This window comes from Myxocyprinus asiaticus, chromosome 22 (assembly GCF_019703515.2).
Source record: "Myxocyprinus asiaticus isolate MX2 ecotype Aquarium Trade chromosome 22, UBuf_Myxa_2, whole genome shotgun sequence".
Taxonomy (NCBI): domain Eukaryota; kingdom Metazoa; phylum Chordata; class Actinopteri; order Cypriniformes; family Catostomidae; genus Myxocyprinus; species Myxocyprinus asiaticus.
Genome location: NC_059365.1, coordinates 29,554,175 through 29,560,651, shown reverse-complemented (window position 1 = coordinate 29,560,651; position 6,477 = coordinate 29,554,175). Strand labels below are relative to the sequence as shown.

The 6,477-nt window shown below is 41.5% G+C and overlaps 1 pseudogene; it reads right to left on the bottom strand.

Moving 5' to 3' along the window:
* LOC127412638 (piggyBac transposable element-derived protein 4-like) lies at positions 1-5,541 on the bottom strand (annotated as a pseudogene).
* Positions 5,542-6,477: the final 936 nt, after the last annotated feature.

Here is a 6,477-nt window from a genome sequence, read left to right as displayed (position 1 = left end):
TCACGGAGCTGCTGTGTAAACGCGAATGGGCGGCCGTGCCTTCCCAGCCTCAAGGAGCGGAAGTGTTGATGGCTCTGTTCGGGTCTCTGGCCGACCCGCTGCAGGATGGCTCTCTTCAGCCATCGCCAAGGTGACCAGTGGAGCGGCCGAGGCGGACTCCGGGGTCAGGGTACCAACACCCTCGTGCGTGATCAGGCTCCAAATCGCCTGGAACAGGAGTTGGAAATGCTACACAAGTGCCTGGTGCTGGGTCTGTTGGATTCCATGTTTTCTGAATCTAAACAATATATCGATGTGAGGAAAAGACCAAAATTTATGTTGATATTTTAATAATCTTCTTCTCTTTCATAGCTCTCAAATGTATTTTGCAGTCACATATTCAAACTTGTGTGTCCCGACTAGTACTGTGACACACGAGAACCAATATATTTTGGTATCACTGAAGTCAAGCATGACATGAACCATCTACATGCTGCCAGTTTAAATATTCACATGCACAAATGTGATTTTTGCACTAATGGCAGAGGGTTAAAATATGCTTTTACACTTTTTCCATAAATGTAGTTTTTCATTAAATTATTATTTTGTATTATTATATTTAGTTCATCATAAGTTATGTTCTCAAATTTGAGGTGCATCACATTTCATACACAAAATAGAGTCCTCATGTGTCATTTCCTCTCACATATCTTAAGATTAGCACTGAATCCATTCAGTCTGTCACATGGCACTACAAGCATCAGGTTGCTACCTTGTTCCACTCATTGTGGTAGTTGTAATGAGTTGTAAGTGAGTGAGGTGAGGAGAGAGGAATGTGAAACTCATGCTGTGTGTTGTTCTTATGCAGTACAGCCTGTAGATAAGCAAGGCTAAACCTTTTGGCAGATACCATGGCATGGACAGTACAAGATTCCATTTTCCAGGTGCCGCTATTCACCAAGGATCTGATAATGCTACTCAATATGGGAACCTTACCCATCGATCGACATCGAGTGGTCAGTTATTCAATGTAGCTTGGGGTCATTGAACATGAAGTCAAATGAATGGAAAAAAAGTTTTGGTTTTCATGAAAGGTTTGTGGATTGGTTAAAAATGATGTATAATAAACAAGATTCAAGAAAGAATTAATGGGGCACTATCTAATCCGTTTAATTTATACAAAGGGACTCGGCAGGGAGACCCATTGTCACCCCTGATCCTTATTCTATGTATGGAACCATTAGCTGAATTAAATAAAAGTAATAAGTGAATAAAAGGAGTAGTTCTAGATGAAGAACATAAGTTATCAATGTACGCTGATGATGTTATATTATATGTGACAAATATAAATCAATCTCTAACTGTACAGGGACAAGATTGAAGGACAGTTCAACACCAACTCTAAAGGCATGTGGCAGGGAATTAATACTTCAAAGGGAATAAAAACTCCGCCATGAACACCACTGCCTCTCTCCTGGATGAGCTTAATACTTTTTATGGTCGTTTCGAGGGAAATAACACCTCTTTTGTGGAGAGAGCTCTCACGGCCGAAGCTACAGAGGTTAGTTCACTCTCTGTCTCTGTAGCGGGCATAACCCGGTCCTTCCGATGGGTGAATATCCGTAAAAAGCCGCGGGTCCATACGGCATTCCGGGCCGTGTCATCAGAGTGTGCTCAAATCAACTGGCTGGTGTTTTTACGGACATTTTCAACCTTTCCCTCTCCTTGTCTGTGGTCCCCACATGCTTTAAAACATCCACTTGCTTAAATGACTGGTGTCCTGTTGCTCTGACCCCCATCATCAGCAAATGTTTTGAGAGGCTAATCAGAGATTACATCTGCTCTGTGCTGCCTGCCTCACTGGACTCACTGCAGTTTGCTTACTGCAACAATCACTCCACTGATGATGCCATTGCATCTACACTACACACTGCTCTCTTCCACCTGGAAAAAAAGGAACACATATGTGAGAATGCTCTTTGTAGACTACAGCTCAGCATTCAACACCATAGTGCTCTACAAGCTTGATGTGAAACTCCGGGTTCTGGGCTTAAACAGCTCGTTGTGCAGCTGGATCCTGGACTTCCTGTCAGGCAGACACCAGGTGGTTAGAATGGGCAGCAACATCTCCTCATCACTGACTCTCAACACTGGAGCCCCGCAGGGCTGTTTTCTCAGCCCACTCCTGTATTCCCTGTACACACATGAAGGGGACATTTGTACCAGAAGGTACAATCCAGCCTTTTGTCTGCACTACTGTGCACATGATGTGCAGAGAGTGTGTGTGTGCACCTTGCAGACGTATTTCTTGCATTTCACACAGGTGTTGCTGGTCTTGGAGTCATTTCTGTTGGGACAGACCTGGCACCTGCCACGTTTCCTGCCTGCAGTTTGAACCACTGGGGTGTGTGTCTCCATTTGGATGTCCTTCACAACAGTTGCAACAGCTGTTGATGCTCTTGGAAGGCACCGTCTTCTCTCGATATGAGGTTTCACCAACGCATATCCCAGCTGCTCCAGGAAAATCCTCCTTCAACTCAGTTTTCCGCTGTTCTATTCCTTGTTTATTTTGCTCCATAATACAAAGGCATTGTAGGTGCTCACATCAATGATGTTGAAGAAAATGACAAGGGGCCAATGGGCAGTCATGTGTCTGCAGCTGTAGTTGGCTGTGACCTTGTCCAGATTATTAACCCCTCCCTTTGTCTCATTGTAGTCCAAGACCATTTGTGGTTTTCTGTCTTCTCTGGTGCTCAGGACAGCATATTTGTGCATGGTACTCATCAGCAAGAAATGTTTCCCTTTCTTGGGGCAATAGGAGACAACAGTGGCTCTGCCAGTGAAGGCAAACATTGAAGATGTTACCTTCCTGTTCTTCATCGCAAGAAGCTCAGAGGGAAGCTCCGGCTTGCTTTTTCTCACTGTTCCCAACATGGTAACCTTCTTTTTCAGCAGTTCCTCACCCAGGGCATACGATGTGAAAAAAAATATCACATGTAATGTTATGACCATTCAGTCCTTCAGCCATGTACAGTTGAAGTCAGAAGTTAACATACAATTAGGTTGAAGTCATTAAAACTCATTTAATATTAGCAAACTATAGTTTTGGCAAGTCGTTTAGGACATCTACTTTGTACATGACACAAGTAACTTTTCCAAAACAATTTTACAGACAGATTGTTTCACTTTTAATTGACAATATCACAATTCCAGTGGGTCAGAAGTACACACACACTAAATTAACTGTGCCTTTAAGCAGTTTGGAAAATTCCAGAAAATATATCAAGCCTTTAGATAATTAGCCAATTAGCTTCTGAATGGAGGTGTACTGAATTGGAGGTGTACCTGTGGATGTATTTTAGACCTACCTTCAAACTCAGTGTCTCTTGGCTAGACATCATTGGAAAATCAAAAGAAATCAGCCAAGACCTCAGAAAAACAATTGTGGACCTCCACAAGTCTGGTTTATCCTTGGGAGCAATTTCCAAACACCTGAAGGTACTACGTTCATCTGTACAAACAATAGTATGCAAGTATAAACACCATGGGATCACGCAGCAATCATACTGCTCAGGAAGGAGACGTTTTCTGTCTCCTAGAGATGAATGTATTTTGGTGCGAAAAGTGCAAATCAATCCCAGAACAACAGCAAAGGACCTTGTGAAGATGCTGGAGGAAACAGGTAGACAAGTATCTATATCCACAGGAAAACAAGTCCTATATCAACATAACCTGAAAGGCTGCTCAGCAAGGATGAAGCCACTACTCCAAAACCATCATAAAATAAGCCAGACTACAGATGGCAAGTTTGCATGGGGACAAAGATCTGTACATTTTGGAGAAATGTCCTCTGGTCTGATGAAACAAAAATTGAACTGTTTGGCCATAATGACCATCGTTATGTTTGGAGGAAAAAGGGTGAGGCTTGCGAGCCGAAGAACACCATCCCAACCGTGAAGCATGGGGGTGGCAGCATCATGTTGTGGGGGTGCTTTGCTGCAGGAGGGACTGGTGCACTTCACAAAGTAGATGGCATCACGAGGAAGGAAAATTATGTGGATATATTGAAGCAACATCTCAAGACATCAGCCAGGAAGTTAAAGCTCGGTCGCAAATGGGTCTTCCAAATAGACAATGACCCCAAGCATACCTCCAAAGCTGTGGCACAATGGTTTAAGGACAACAAAGTCAAGGTATTGGAGTGGCCATCACAATGCCCTGACATCAATCTGATAGAAAATGTGTGGGCAGAACTGAAAAAGTGTGTGCAGGCAAGGAGGCCTACAAACCTGACTCAGTTACAACAGTTCTGTCTGGAGGAATGGGCCAAAGTTCCAGCAACTTATAGTGAGAAGCTTGTGGAAGGCTACCCAGTCTGAGCCAAGTTAAACAATTAAAAAGCAATGCTACCAAATACTAACAAAGTGTATGTAAACTTCTAACCCACTGGGAATGTGATGAAATAAATAAAAGCTGAAATATATAATTCTCTCTATTTTAAGAACATGAAATGTCAGAATAATAGTAAAGTAGTGATCCTAACTGACCTAAGACAGGGAATGTTTTCTACTATTAAATGTCAGGAATTGTGAAAAACTGAGTTTAAATGTATTTGGCTAAGGTGTATGTAAACTTCTGACTTCAATTGTATAGTACCACCCTCATGCCCTGATTTTTTTCAGGTGCTTCCCCATGGGATTTACCATTGTACACCTGCATATTTCAGGCATAGCTGGACTGTGCATCACATGCTGCCCATATTTTGATACCGTATTTGGCCGGTTTGCATGCTATGTATTGTCTGAAGGGACAGTGGCCACAAAATGCAACCAGACAATCAGACAGTGACGTGGGGGCCTGGATTGTAAAGAAAGGGTAATCACTGGACCCACTTGTCCCATACAAGTATCGCTGCAAGTTTGTCACACTCTTGTCTGCCCTGCCTTGTATCTCTGTCATCAAAGCATATGACACGGGAGAAAATATGGAATGTCTTTAGAGACATGGTGGCTGGAAATATTGCCCTTCCAGTGTCAGTATTCCACAGGCTTTCTGTTGCTTCTACTTTTGACTTGTACACTCCTGCCAAAATGAGCAACCCAATGTAGGTTTGCAAATGGGTCACATCCAAGTCTTTCCAACTGTCCCCATACACACGCCTCCCCTCGAAAAGTTTGTCATCTCAAGTATATCCTTTTCGATTGATGGTGTTACAAAGAGCTCAAATGCTGATTTTATGTCTTGGACATGACTGACAGCATATCTGGTGGGGACTGGAACCATTTTGATGACATTAGCAGCACTAAGTCTACCCTGTCATTCAAGTGGGGAGAGGGACCATAATAACTTTTCATTTTTGGAAGGTAATGTGTCTGCTGGTGGTTGAGAGACAATAGAAGGGTCAACACTAAGAGTCTCATTCTCATCAGAGGAGGATGCCTCATAATCAGGGTCCTCCTCAACATTATACTCTGTCTCAGACACATTCTCCTCTATGTCACTTTCACTGTCAAAGAACTGTGACAAAACCTCATTGACAGAAAACATTTGCTTAGAGGTCATTTTCAATTGAGAGAGAGCATAAAGAGAGAGCCCACAGAGCACCAAGAGAAATGGTTTAGAAGGCTGCTGTGCAAGTTTTTATTTGTGTGCTTCTCCTCTTTGCTGGGTGAACTATCAAAGTCCTTGCGAGAATTATGTTTTCCCCTACCCCAAGGTGTGGGAAATATCAAAGTTCTCGTGGGACTTACATTTTCCCCTCCCCCATGTTGTGTGAACTATCAGTGGTTCTCGCAATACTACAGGTATGGTTATGTTAGGTTAGGGCCCTTGAGCAGAGGGAACTTTTTTGAAGATTATAAAATTGCATGTTATAGTGACCTAAATATCACCCAAAATAACCAAAACAAATGTGTGTAAAATGTTTATATTTCTTGTAGGGCTTTACTGGTTGTTTAGATCAGTGTTACAATCAGAAATAATTGATAATTATTTCTTTAGTTATTAACTAATATTTAAATTAATTAATTGAATCTTAACTCATTAAAACCTCATATGGGGCTCCAGTAAATGTAGTGCGCTACGTTTAGGAGCAGGTTTGGTTATTAGCAACAATAGAACATTGATGGGAATCAATGTTAGCTTTTCTAATCCTTTAAATCAACAATTATCAAAGATAATCATTAATAGTTAACATCGATGAAACATTAATTAAAATTAACACTAGCTTATTGATCATTCAAATTCAACAATCATCAAAGATAATTATCAATAATCAAAAATCAATAGAATATTAATAAGGATTAACACCACCCTGGAATCAGGGACTAATAACCAGATAGTATAACAATACAATATTAGATTGTTTTCTTAGGAAAATCGACATCTGAAGAATATTGATTTTCGGGAAAAAACAATGAATGAAGGCTTGAATCTGAGCACTGACATCCCATCAGCATGACACAGGTGTATGCAAAACAAACCAAAACACTTCTCTTT